The sequence below is a fragment of the Carlito syrichta genome, unplaced genomic scaffold (genome assembly GCF_000164805.1).
Source record: "Carlito syrichta isolate Samal-C Ts95f unplaced genomic scaffold, Tarsius_syrichta-2.0.1 Scaffold303604, whole genome shotgun sequence".
Classification (NCBI taxonomy): domain Eukaryota; kingdom Metazoa; phylum Chordata; class Mammalia; order Primates; family Tarsiidae; genus Carlito; species Carlito syrichta.
The window spans coordinates 589871-602639 of NW_007247700.1; the positions used below are offsets into that span (position 1 = coordinate 589871).

The 12769-nt window shown below is 43.9% G+C and overlaps 1 protein-coding gene across 4 annotated transcripts in view; it reads left to right on the forward strand.

Moving 5' to 3' along the window:
• Positions 1-3350: 3350 nt before the first annotated feature.
• Positions 3351-12769, forward strand: part of DCAF8 (DDB1 and CUL4 associated factor 8) — a 51463-nt gene continuing 42044 nt past the window's right edge. The window contains exons 1-2 of one of the 4 annotated variants that reach the window (XM_008058714.1): positions 3472-3666; positions 4553-4631. The gene's annotated coding sequence lies outside the window, so the exon portion shown is untranslated. Of the gene's footprint in view, positions 3819-4552; positions 4632-12769 lie in introns of all 4 variants that reach the window. The other 3 variants (XM_021712699.1, XM_021712698.1, XM_008058713.1) reach the window with 3 other exon arrangements.

Below are 12769 nucleotides of genomic sequence, written 5' to 3' on the forward strand. Positions count from 1 at the left end.
TCTCTCATTCTCTTGAGTTTTCTTATTCTTCTTATTTCCTGGTTGTTCCTTCCTTTTTTTTTTGAGTTGGAGTCTCACTCTGTCACCCAGGCTAGAGTGAAGTGGCACGGTCGATCCTTCCACCTCAGCCTTCCAAGTAACTGAACTACAGGCGATTGCCACCATGCACAGCTAACTTTTTTATTTATTGTAGAGACGAGGTCTCTCCAAGTTACCCAGGCTGGTCTTGAACCCCTTGCCTCGGCCTCCCAAAGTGCTGGGATTACAGACTTGAGCTACTGTGTCTGGCCCCCCCTTTTTTAAAAAGACATTTTTCAGGGATGATCCTTCTCTCTGACTTCTCTTAGTTGTAATGTCTCAGGGATAGAGGTCTCAGTCTTTAATCTTTTTTTCCATATTAACTAAGTGAGCTCTCTCCTCCCCATGGCTATCTGTCCTCCCCATGGCTATTTGTAACTTAAAATATTTTTTTCCATATTAACTAAGTGAGCTCTTTCCTCCCCATGGCTATCTCTCCTCCCCATGGCTATTTGTAACCGTAATGACTCCTTAATTTATGCCTCCAATTGTTCCTTTTCCTGTGAGCTCCAGATTCATATTTCCAATTGTTTACTCGGTAGCTCCATTTGGAAATCTAGTAGGCAGATTAACATGTCTGGCTCAGCCTGTAATCCCACGCTTTGGGAGGCTGAGGTGAGTGGATTGCCTGAGCCCACGGGTTCGAGGCCTGCCCGGGCAACTTGGTGAGACCTCATCTCTACAATAAGAAATAAAAAATAAAAAAAATTAGCCGGGCGTGGTAGCACATGCCTGTAGTTCCAGCTACTTGGAAGGCTGAGGTGGAAGGATCACTGGAGCCCAGCAGGTCGAGGCTGCAGTGGCCGGGACCTGTCTGGGCGACAGAGACTCCAACTCAAAAAAAAAACAAAAAAACATGCCTGAAACAATTGAATGTCTTCCCCCCAAAACCTGCTTCTGACCTCCCACATGCTCTGTCTCAGTAAATGGTATTACTAGTCATCCAGTTACTCAAATAAAAAAACTGATTCTTGATTCTTGTCTTTATCTTGCACCCCACATTCAATCTATTAGCAATTCACTTCTATACCCCACATTCAAATCTATTAGCAATTCACCTCTATACCACTTTCAAAGTACATCCTGAATCCAGTCACTTCCTCCCATTTCCACTGTGACATTAGTCTTGCAGGTCTTCTGCAATAGCATCCCTAACTGGTCTGTCAGCTTCTATTTTTGCCTTCCTTCAGGTAGCTCTCAAAGCATCAACCAGAGTGAACCTCTTAGTTACCTCTTAGTTACTCTTTTACTCAAAACCCTTCATGACTTTCCGGCACTCTTAGGATAAAACCCAAAGTCCTTTCTTTGGTCCATAAGGTCATAAGTGATCTGGCTCTCGTCTTGTTTCTCCAAATTTCCTACCTGTTCTTTTGTCACACTAGCTTCTGTGCCGGGCACACTCGAGCTTCAGGGTCTTTACCTTTCTATGTATAGCTTACTTTCTCAGTTCAGATCTGTACTCAAATGTCACCTCAGAAGGGAAGCCTTCCCTGAAACCCCTATGTAAAAGAGAATATCCATCCTCGTACTCCATTTTTACACTGTCTTATTTTCCTTTACAGTACTCTTCATAGTTGAATATTGTCTGTGTCTCTCTCTTCCACATTCTCAACCCCAGCACTAATAAGTTCCAGGAAGGCAAGAATCTTGGTTTGTTTTATTTACTGCTGCAGTCCGAGCACCTAGAACAGGGCCTCCCACGTAGCAAGAATTCAATAAGTAGTTGTTAACTGAGTGAATGAATAGGATGGTAGGGCATTAAATAGCTACTTTGTCCTGTAGCCCTCTTCTAGGAGTTGAGAAATGAAAAAGACATAGTCCGTGTTTATACTCTAGTAGTACCACTGGATTACAAATGTTAATTATGGCCAGGTGTGGTGGCCCACACCTGTAATCTCACCATTTTGGGAGGCTGAGGTGGGAAGACTGCATGAGCCTGGAAGTTTGAGACCAGCCTGGGGCAACATAGCAAGACCTCCTCTCCATAAAAAATAAAAATATTAGCCAAACATGGTGATGCATGCTTATAGTGCCAACTACTTGGGAGGGTGAAGAGAGTGAATCCCTTTGGCCCAGGATTCAAGGTTGCAATGAACTGTGATCGTGTTACTGCACTTCAGTCAGTCAGGGTGACAGAGAGAGACCCTGACCAAAAAAAATATATATATATATACACACACGCAATTATAGATTGTCACAGGTTTAAAAAATTATGAAAAAAACAATGCAGAGTAAGGCGATAGAGGAGGAGGATGACTGGGTTCCATTTTAGTTGGAATAGTCAAGAGCTCCCTCTCTTAGGAAGTAGCATTTCAACAGAGACCTAAGTGGAGACATCAAGTCTAGTAGATCTAATAGATGAACATTCCAAGAAGCAAGCCCTGGGGCTAGGTCATACTTTGGTTGGAGTGACAGCAAGGCCAGTGAGTCTAGAGTAGTGCTAGCCAGTGTGGGAGGAGATGAAATCATGTGCCAGATCATGTAGGGCCTTCGTTAGGGGCCGTTGTGATATTGTTATGTGGTAAGCTATTGAAGGTTTTGAGCAGGAAGTGGGAGTTGGGATGGGATGGGGAGACGGAATAACCTGACTTCCCACGGCGCTATTCTGTGTTTACCTGTAACAGGGCAATAATGGAAGTAGGCAAACCGGCTGTCCGTTGTAGCAGTCGTAAGTAATACATAATGACTTGGAATGGAGGAGACAAGAAGGGGTCAGCTTCTCGCCCCGTGGCCTTCTGGTAAAAGCTTCCCGGCCGGGCAGCTGGGAGCGACCCTGTGCAGGCGTCCTTTGGGCGTTAGGACCGAGCGGCGTGTACAGAAGTCACCCTAAGTCACCCGGCCCACTCTTGGGACCCTTCACCACAGCACCCCCTTCCAAGAAGAGCCTAGCTGCACGTCCAGCGTCTGAAAACCTGTAAAAATGGGTAAATGGAGGCTCTCGGAGGGAAGCAGGCCTCGATGGTACAGAAGCCACTTAAGGAAACACAGTCCCAAAAGGAAATGGGGTTTTCAGAAGAAATCTGGCAATAACTGGGTTCCCAGTGTTCAAACGCGGCAAGACTGGCGGTCGGCCAGGAGTGTGCCAGCCGGTCTCTGAGAGATGAAGTCGATCCCCATTCCAACTCTGGAGAGCACCTAACTCGTACTCGTTATGGGTATCGCTGGGGAAGCGAGCCCAACGACGCCCCACGAGAGCAACGGCGCCGCCCCGGCAGTGCGCACGCGCTCCCCGCTCTGCTTGCCGTTGCCGCAAGCCCCGCCCCGCGGCGTCCCTCGGGGAGGGTTGCGGGCCGCGAGCTCGCGCGACCACTCTCCCTCGGTCTTCTCGAGTGCATCGTCGCAAACGGGGCCGGAAAGCGTGGCGGCGCAGGCGCAAGCGCAGAGAGCGGAGGCGGCGGCGGTGGCGGCCGCTGGCCAGTGTAAGATGGCGGCGGCACTGGTGGTGGCAGTGGACGGGGCGGCGGGGCCTGGAACAGTCGGAGCAGCCGCTGGCAGAAGGATGACCAGAGACGGGAAGCGGGCTGCTGAGCCTCGCCGGCTCCCGTGCTTGTAACTGCCCCAGCCGGACGCCTCCCCTTGACCTACCCGGTCCGTGTCTCGTTCCGGTTCGGCCTGCCCCCCTCTCCCTAGCCGGTCCCCCACAGGATGGGCCTGACCCCCCTCCCAAGCTCTTAGGGCCCCGGCCTTCTCCTTTCCCTGACCGGAGTCATCGCCGGGAGAACTGGTTGTCCTTTTCTCAGGTCAGCCCTGGGGTTGCCTCCGAGAGCCAACCCCACAGTTCACAGGGACGTCTTGCTTCGCCGGGTGACCCATTTGTGTGCTCCCGGTTCTCTCCTTAGGTCAAGGGTCCACGGCTCGCCCTGCGTCTCCCCGCCGCCTCAGGGCCACCGCGCAGTGTGTCCCCATCCCCCATCCCAAGTTCTCAGGTCCAGCACCTTGTACGGAAGGCCGAGGTCCAAGAATTCTGAAGTCAGTTGTCTGGTCTCGTACTCTTTGTGATATAATTATCTTAGTTTACCTCCCCACTCCCAAATATTTTAGGAGCCCTTAGAACGGTCCCGTTTGGTCCCTGTTATTTGGAAAGCATCTGGTGGCTTGAATTTCTTACTCACACGATTGTTGCTGGAGTCTCTGTAAACAAACCGGCACTGGCACTATCACATTCTCTCCCGGATTCCCCCCCCTTCTTCTTAGAGGTTGGTTATGTTTTAGCGTTGAGGAGCTTCAGATTATCCTTTTAAATGACTTTTTACGTTTTAGTGGAGCTGGGAGATTACTTGCCTGGCATCTAATCCTCGTGTTGGTTCGTTTTATTTCCATGTGTGGGGGTTATATCTTCAGTAATCAGACGATAAATTACCCTGGTTTTGAATAGTTTTGAAGAGGTCTAAAAATACTAAAATGTATTCGTAAATATTTTTATTGTGTTTAGTACAAGACACACCTTTGCCATGTAAACTTTAACTTTTCTCAGCCCTTCAGTGAATCTACAGACCTGTTTTCTCAGGAGCTCAGCCTGGCCTTACTTCAGTGATAAAAGGAGGAAAGGAAAGGTGAGTGGGAGCTGGAGGCTTTTAAGTTCCAGAATTCAAGACAGACGCTCAAGTGCTGACCACTGAAGTCATAAAATTCCTACCACAGTTTCCCAAAGAGTCTGGGTATTGTTCTTGGCTTTGTTCCAGCACTGGTTAAATTACTTTCACAAGTTTAATTGGCTGTAGGCTTCTTGTCTTTCTGGCCTAAAGTGTTGTTGTATTTCTTCAAGTGACTTGAGTTAAGCCTGGAAGTGAATGTGTGCCCTCCACCCTGTCTCCCTCTTTCTTCTTTCTTTACTTACCTGGCGGGTTTTTTTGTTGTTTTTTTTTGTTGTTGTTGTTGTTTTTTGGGTTTTTTTTTTTTTTGAGTTGGAGTCTCACTCTGTCGCCCAGACTGGGGTGCAGTGGCTGCTCCCAGCCACTGCAGCCTCGACCTGCTGGGGTCTAGCGATTCTTCCGCCTCAGCCTTCCAAGTAGCTGGAACTACAGACGTGGTGAGCTACCACTCCCGGCTAATTTTTTGATTTATTATAGAGATGAGGTCTCACCAAGTTGCCCAGGTGGGTCTCGAACCCGCAGTAATCCACTCACCTCAGCTTCCCAAGGGGCGGGATTACAGGCTGAGCCACTGAGCCCGGCTTGGCGTTTTGTTTTTATGTGGATCATTCTTCTTACTTTGTTTAAAAAACTGGGAATCTGTCTGAGTTCTGTTCAGCCTTTTGTCAAATCAGATCTCTTCCCTTCTCCAGCTTTGGGTTGTTCCTTGCCATTTAAAAGAGAACATTTAAGCCGGGCTCGGTGGCTCAGCCTGTAATCCCGTGCCTTTGGGAGGCTGAGGTGAGCGAATTGCCTTAGCCCGCGAGATCGAGACCCGCCTGGGCAACTTGGTGAGACCTCATCTCCACAATAAATCAAAAATTAGCTGGGCGTGGTAGCGTGCGCCTGTAGTTCCAGCTACTTGGAAGGCTGAGGCAGAAGGATCGCCGGAGCCCAGCAGGTCGAGGCTGCGGTGGCTGGGAGCTGCCACTGCACTTCGGTCTGGGCAACAGAGTGAGACTCCAACTCAAAAATAAACAATAAAAAGAGAACATTTAGCTGCTTGTGACTAAAAGTTGGAGAGTGATGAGTAATGCTGCCTTTGGTTGGTGTCTGAGTACAATCCATCTTAGAATTTCAACTTTTCAGGATATATATGGGAAAATTTTGGTTAAAAAAAGAAACAGTGGCAGTTCTTTCTTTTGTAGCTGGTTTGAATCATTCTTGGTTAGCAGAAGAATCACCCTGTGTATTCAGTAGTGTAAGCCAGTGGCAAAAAGGGAGTCAGTCAGGACATACTTATAATTGTAGTTTTTTGTAAGGCTCTTAGGTTTCTGGTAGCAGAGAATAGAGGCTCATGGGATCTGACAGAAGTGCTGAGTGGCTCTGGAGGGTAGGGCTGACTGATTCTTAATATCTTTATGATTTGTATTAGGAAAAGATTGAGAATGACACTGGTGAGTTTCATTCTACCTGGTGCCTTGATTAGAAAATGCTCATTATGGACTGGAGTAAAATTATTAATGATGTGTGCATGTGTATCAATACGATATAAAGAGAAAAGTACAGTCTTTAGAGATGGACAGACCAGGATTTAAATATTGTACTAAGATTTATTAGCTATGTGACCTTGGGCAAGTTACTTACTTAAACTTTTGTGACTCTTAATTTCCACACTCTAAAAGTGGGATGATACCATTTACCTTCCAGGGTCATTGTTAGTATTATATGAGGGAATGTCTATAAAACTCTTAGGTTATGCCTAGCACATGGTGGACACTCAAAAAGTATTTTCTGTTTTCTTTACACATCATTAATATAGTTTTGAATAAGTCATAAATTAGTTTATTTTTCTTTACATTTTGCCTTAGAACACATTTTTCTAGTTAATTTTTCATATTCATTTTTAATTGGCCAGCTTAAGTATGTGCTTTGTATGTGTCCACCTAGAATTATCTTTTGAACATTATTCTGGGCATTCTGATGGGGGGGGTTCATGACCCGAGGACAGAGGGACTATAAAATGTTGGTGTACATATGTTTTGGAATGCATTCTTCAACAAATTTCTTTTGTTCATTGCTTCTTCTTGGTCTCTATTAACACAACTGATAATATTCTACAGTGCTGTAACTCCTCTTTCTGCTACAGTGTTATTCACCTCTACTGCAACTGTCCCTTATACTTTTTTTTTCTTTTTTTGTGGTAGAGGTAATATGTTTTTTTCCAAGTTGTTGAGCTCCGTATCAACAGATTGTCAAATTTGTTTCAGACTAGAGAAAGGCCTCGTTTCTTTCTAAAGTGAATCAGGGCTAGGGAGTTAGGAATAAAGGGTGCTCTTTTCATCTGTACAGCTGGATCATCTTAATAATATGGCAGCACAGATGGAGAGCTTTTTTTTTTTGAGTTAGTCTCACTCTGTCACTCAGGCTGGAGTGCAGTGACACAATCATGGCCACCATATCCTCGACTTGGTGGACTCAGGCAATCCTTTTGCTTTAGCCTTCCAAGTAGCTGGAACTACAGGCATGTGCCACCACGCCCAGCTAATTTTTTGATTTATTGATCTCACCAAGTTGTCTAGGCTGGTCTTGAACCCCTGGACTCAGGCAGTCCTGTCGCTTCCACCTCTCAAAGTGCTAGGATTACAGGTGTGAGCCACACACCTGGCAGATGAAGAGTTTTAAACCTTTTTTTGTTGACTTTTCTTCCACGTCTTTTTGAAGGAAGCAATGGCACATGAAAATTAAGAGGGTACTGATAATATTCCAGTGAAGCAACCGTATTCATTCAAATCAATGAATAGTAATAATAATAATAGGGTTGATCAGCCTTCATTGCCACCATCCACACCATTCAGAGTTTAACTCCATTGTAAGGTAAACACTTGGGAGGGGTAGTGAGGTGGGATGTGATTGAGATTTAATTTGTATCATTTGTGTTTTTATGAGATCTGAAGATCCATGTAGGGTGAAGGAAAGAGTAGGAGGAGAAAATAAAATATGTTGAAAAAGACATAACCCGACCACACTGTAAAATTCTCATCTTTATGAAGATATTTTTATATTTCAGGTTTTTTGGTGTTACTTAAGAAGTGTGGCATCTTATGAGGTAGTGTTTCCTAGGATGACTGGGGTGGGAGGCTAGGTATGCTTGTGACCTTTTAGTTCTTGCTACCAACCTGGCAGTTACAATGCTGTCTGTTAAATGTATGTGCATCACTCTGGTGTCATGGTCCTTGGTGTTGACTAGGACCAACCTAAGATAGAAGCTTGTATTCAGAGAAAGCAGAAAGAAAGCAGTCTTTTTGTTGTTGTTGTTGCCAGTTTAAAACAATATTGACATTTCAAAAGCAAATGGACTCTAGTAGAAGACATTTTATAGAAGTACAAACTGTTGTGGGAGACTGAAATCTTCAGAGTTTCATGCTCTAGATCCTGTTTTCTAACAGGTGAGTTACAGGCTTTTACAATAATGAAGTGACTAAACTGCTCTCAGTAGATAGGGTTATTACTGGGTTGTTTCTACTATAGAAAAGTTATTCTAAGCTTGTTTAGGAAATGTCTAGATTATAAAAGAGAAACAGAGCTATTCAAACCGAACTTTTTATTGCATAACATTGGTGTTAAGAGTTAGTTTTTAAGTCTCTAAGATTGAATTAGCTTTTTTTTTTAAAGCAGATTATCAGTGAGCCAAGATAATCTGCTGTTTACCTTCCCCCATTTGGAACCCAGGCAACTGAATTAATTGAATCAGCAGTAGGCCTGGAGGTTGTGACTATGTATGTCTTCATTTTAGAGCCAAAGCCAGCAAATTTTAGATTAGCTTTACAATAATGTTGAAAACTTCACCTTTCGTGTTCATGAATGTACCCAGGAAACTTCACTGCTATTAAAATTGGTCAGAAAAGGAGGCTACCTGTTCTTGTTTGCTGAGTTAGTCCCTTTACTTTTGGAGTGAGAAGAAAGTTCTTTAAAGCTTTTCAAAAATTAGTCTGTGATGAATTTTATGAATTTGTCATTTCTTTATAGCAGTCCAGTCTTTTATCTCTGCTTCTGTGGGGCTTAGTTTCTGGGCCAGAAGCCCAATTTTTCAAGTACCACCTAACCCGAGGAATGTGTTATGATACAGATAAATTAGTGAACAGAACCTATCTTGTTTTTGCCAGTATGGCATCAGGGGGTGACTAAAATGACAAATACGACATTTTATTAATGTGCTATGCCTAATGTATTCAGTCATTGCAAAAATGTTCATCATCATATCTGAGAAATTGGGTATTTGCTCTTTTCCTCTGCTACTGCTTAAGGAAGTCTGGCCAAGTTTTAGTGTGACGCATCCACATTTGCCTCACATGCTGTTTTTTTGTTCTTCCTGGTTTTTCTTAGCCATCTTGAAAGCTACTATGTGATTTACCTCTAGTGGTAGCCAAGACTATTCCTCTGGTGTACTTTAATCATCGCCATGTTATCTCTTTTGTTTTGTTAACTTCACTTAGGACCAGCATTAGACCCTGCTCTTGAACCTAACTTCTAAGAGGGCACTTCTGGATGTTTTCAGCCTCTCTCTATTCTGTTGTAAGTTGTACCTTTGGAGCATCATCCTTTCATCTTTATAGTGTCCTTTTCAGGTATTTAAGAAAAATTTAAAATGTGACTGCAGCCTGAGCAATGTAGTGAGACCTCATCTCTACAAAAAATTGGTTGTAATCCCAGCTACTCGGGAGCCTGAGGGAGAAGGATCACCTGAGCCCAGGAAGATGAGGCTGTGGTGAGTCATGAGTGTGCCACTACACTCCAACCTGTGCGACAGAGTGAGGACCCTGACTCAAAAAAAAAAAAAAAAAAAAGTGAATGGCAAAAAATGGTAATGGGAACTGAATTCTGATATAAAGATAAATCATGGTAGAAACAACAGAAAAAATATTTCCTTTAGAATTAGTTAAATGGGCTTGGATGTTATTATATAAATTTCCCTTAGCTGGGTGCAGTGGTGGCTGCTTGTAATCCCAGCTACTCAGAAGGCTGAGGTGGGAAGATCACTTGAGCCCAGGAGTTTGAGGCCAGCTTGGGCAACATAGTGGAACCCTCTATCTCTTTAAAAAAATATTTCCTTAGCTCTGCTGCTGGAGATCAGCACTTAGGGTTAGAATGCATTCCTAACATACTCTGAAATACTGTTATTAAATTAGAGCCAGTAAACTGTAAACACTGAGCAGTTGGTATTACCAACAGGGAGAGAAGGCATTAATCCAAAGAAATAATTAAGTTCCCTATGTTCATAGTTTGGTTGATGGAGGACTTCCTCATTTTTCTTATCTGTAGTGATTGTTTTGCAGTCTTCAAACTGTGGTGTCCTCAGAACCTTCAAGAGGGAGGTTCCTGTGTAGATTGCATTATCCCAGTTCATAGAACACGAATGTAGCTGAAAGATCTTAACAGTTTTCTGAGTTCTTTAAAAGGCCAACGAGAGTGGGTAAGCAGTGTCATAAACTTGGAACTGCACCCGATGTTGTGTACAATGTTTAGAAAATTATTGCTGAGTGGCAAGGAAGCCCATGCTTCTCTAGGAAATGCAGTATAATATAGTGATGGGAAGCTAGAAAAATAGTATGAGTGCCTACTATGTACAGACAGGCCCTTTGTGTACATTGTCTTTATCTAAACCAATTTCTTCAGGTTGTTATCCCATTTTACAAAACAGGAACCATTTATTTTATTTTATTTTTGAGTTGGAGTCTCACTCTCTTGCCCAGACTGGAGTGCAGTGGCACGCTCACGGCCACTGCAGCCTCGACCTGCTGGTCTCAGGTGATCCTTCTGATTCAGACTTCCAAGTAGCTGGAACTACAGGCACGTGCCACCACTCCCGGCTAGTTTTTTGATTTATTGTAGAGATGAGGTCTTGCCAAGTTGCCCAGGCTGGTCTCGAACCTGTGAGCTCAGGCAGTCCTCTCACCTCAGCCTCCCAAAGTGCTGGGATTATAGGTGTGAGTCACCACACCCAGCAAAAAGAACCATTTAAAAGTGGATGGTAGAAGTAGAATTCAAACTGAAGTCTGTCTGAGACCAAAACCCTTTTCTTTCTCTTCTACCATATCCTGCCTTTAAGGGCTTTTCAGAGCCGAGTGATGAAGCAAATAAGCTGAAAGGTTGAATTAGGTGCTTCTATTTTTTTTTTTAATTTTTTTTGAGTTGGAGTCTCACTCTGTCGCCCAGACTGGAGTGCAGTGGCCGCTCCCGGCCACTGCAGCCTCGACCTGCTGGGCTCTGGCGATCCTTCTGCCTCAGCCTTCCAAGTAGCTGGAACTGTAGGCACGCTACCACACCCAGCTGATTTTTTTGATTTATTGTAGAGATGAGGTCTCGCCAAGTTGCCCAGGTGGGTCTCGAACCTGTGGACTCAGGCAATCCACTCACCTCAGCCTCCCAAAGCGGGGGATTGTAGACTGAGCCATCGAGCCCAGCGAATTAGGTGTTTCTTATACATTTGTATAGAAAGTATTCAAATGGTAGTGGGAATGGAAATATTTTTTCATTGTTTAGACATGGTTGTGATAAATTGGTAGGCTAATGAATTTTTTTAAGGAAATAACTTTTATAGACTTAACTGAAGAGATAGCTGAGTCCTAGTGTTTAATGATCCTTGACTAGGGAGGAAATCAACATTCCACTCAATCTCTGAGGCAGTTTTATGGGAAGAGTTGTTCTGACTCTTACAGCCTTTTCTCAGTATACATCTTTCTGTGTTTCATTGGAAACGTGGACCATCCTCACCTTCTTGAAACCTTTTTATTATTGACTTCCAAGGCATTTAACTTTCATTATTCTTTCTATTTGTCTGACCATTTTTCTGTCTCTACTCTTCTTTCTCTTCCCTAAGGATAGGTATTCCCCAAGATTATTTCCTTGAACTTCCTCTCTCAGAGCTTTCTTGGGTACTTAATTGTTTGTTTTAATGAGGTATTATTTACAAGGTATTTGATTTTGAAGTTTCTCTGTACTGATGATTCACAGGTCTGTAGGCCCTTGTTTATTTAAATTCCAGACTTACATTGGTTTCTTGCTACCTTCCTAGCATGTCAGCTTGGATTTTTTTTTTTTAATTGGAATCTCACTCTGTTGCCCAGGCTGGAATGTAGTGTGGGCACTCTCAGGGCCACCGCAGCCTCGACGTGCTGGGCTCAGGTGATCCTTCTGCCTCAGCCTTCCAAGTGCCTGGAACTATAGGTGTGTACCACAACGCCGGCTAATTTTTTGATTTATTGTAGAGACAAAGCATCACCAAGTTGTCCAGGCTGGTCTCGAGCCCCTGGATTCAGGCAATCCTCTCGCCTCAGCCTCCCAAAGGGCTGATGTTACATGTTTGAGTCACGTGCCCAGTCTCAGCTTGGATTTTAAACATATCCAAAATCAAATTAATCTCTTCTCCCATATGCCAGCTTCTCATTTGTGGCACTTGACTTTCTCTGGGCACCATACTCAAAACTTGTCTTTTTTACTTTTTCGGCTTTGTAACTACTTATTGAGCCAAATATTGTCCACAACATTTCTCATGTTGATCCTTTTAATTCTCTCTGCCATCAACCTAAGTCAGGCTCTCCTTACTTCTTATCTTGGCAACTATAATAGCTTTTAAACTGGTAACTAGGCCAGAGGCGGTGTCTCATACCTATAATCCCAGCACTTTGGAAGGTCGAGGTGAGAGGATTGCCTGAGCCCATGGGTTCAAGACCAGCCTGGGTAACTTGGCGAGACCTCATCTCTGCAATAAATCTAAAATTAGCTAGGTGTGGTGGTGCATGCCTGTAGTTCCAGCTACTTGGAAGGTTGAGGCGGAAGGATTGCCTGAGCCCAGTAGGTTGAGGCTGCAGTGGCTGGGAAGGTGCCACTGCCCTCCAACCTGGGCAACAGAGTGAGACTCTGACTCAAAAAAAAAGAAAAATAATAATAATATAATAACAAACCAGCAACTATAGGAGCTTTTAAACTTGTTTTTCCTTCCTTTCTGCCCATTTCGGTCCATCTTATTATCTTTGACAAAAAAACTCCTTGATGCCTGAAACATACACACAAATCCCAGCCTTTTACTATAGTTCTTTTTTTTTTTTTTTTTTTTTTTG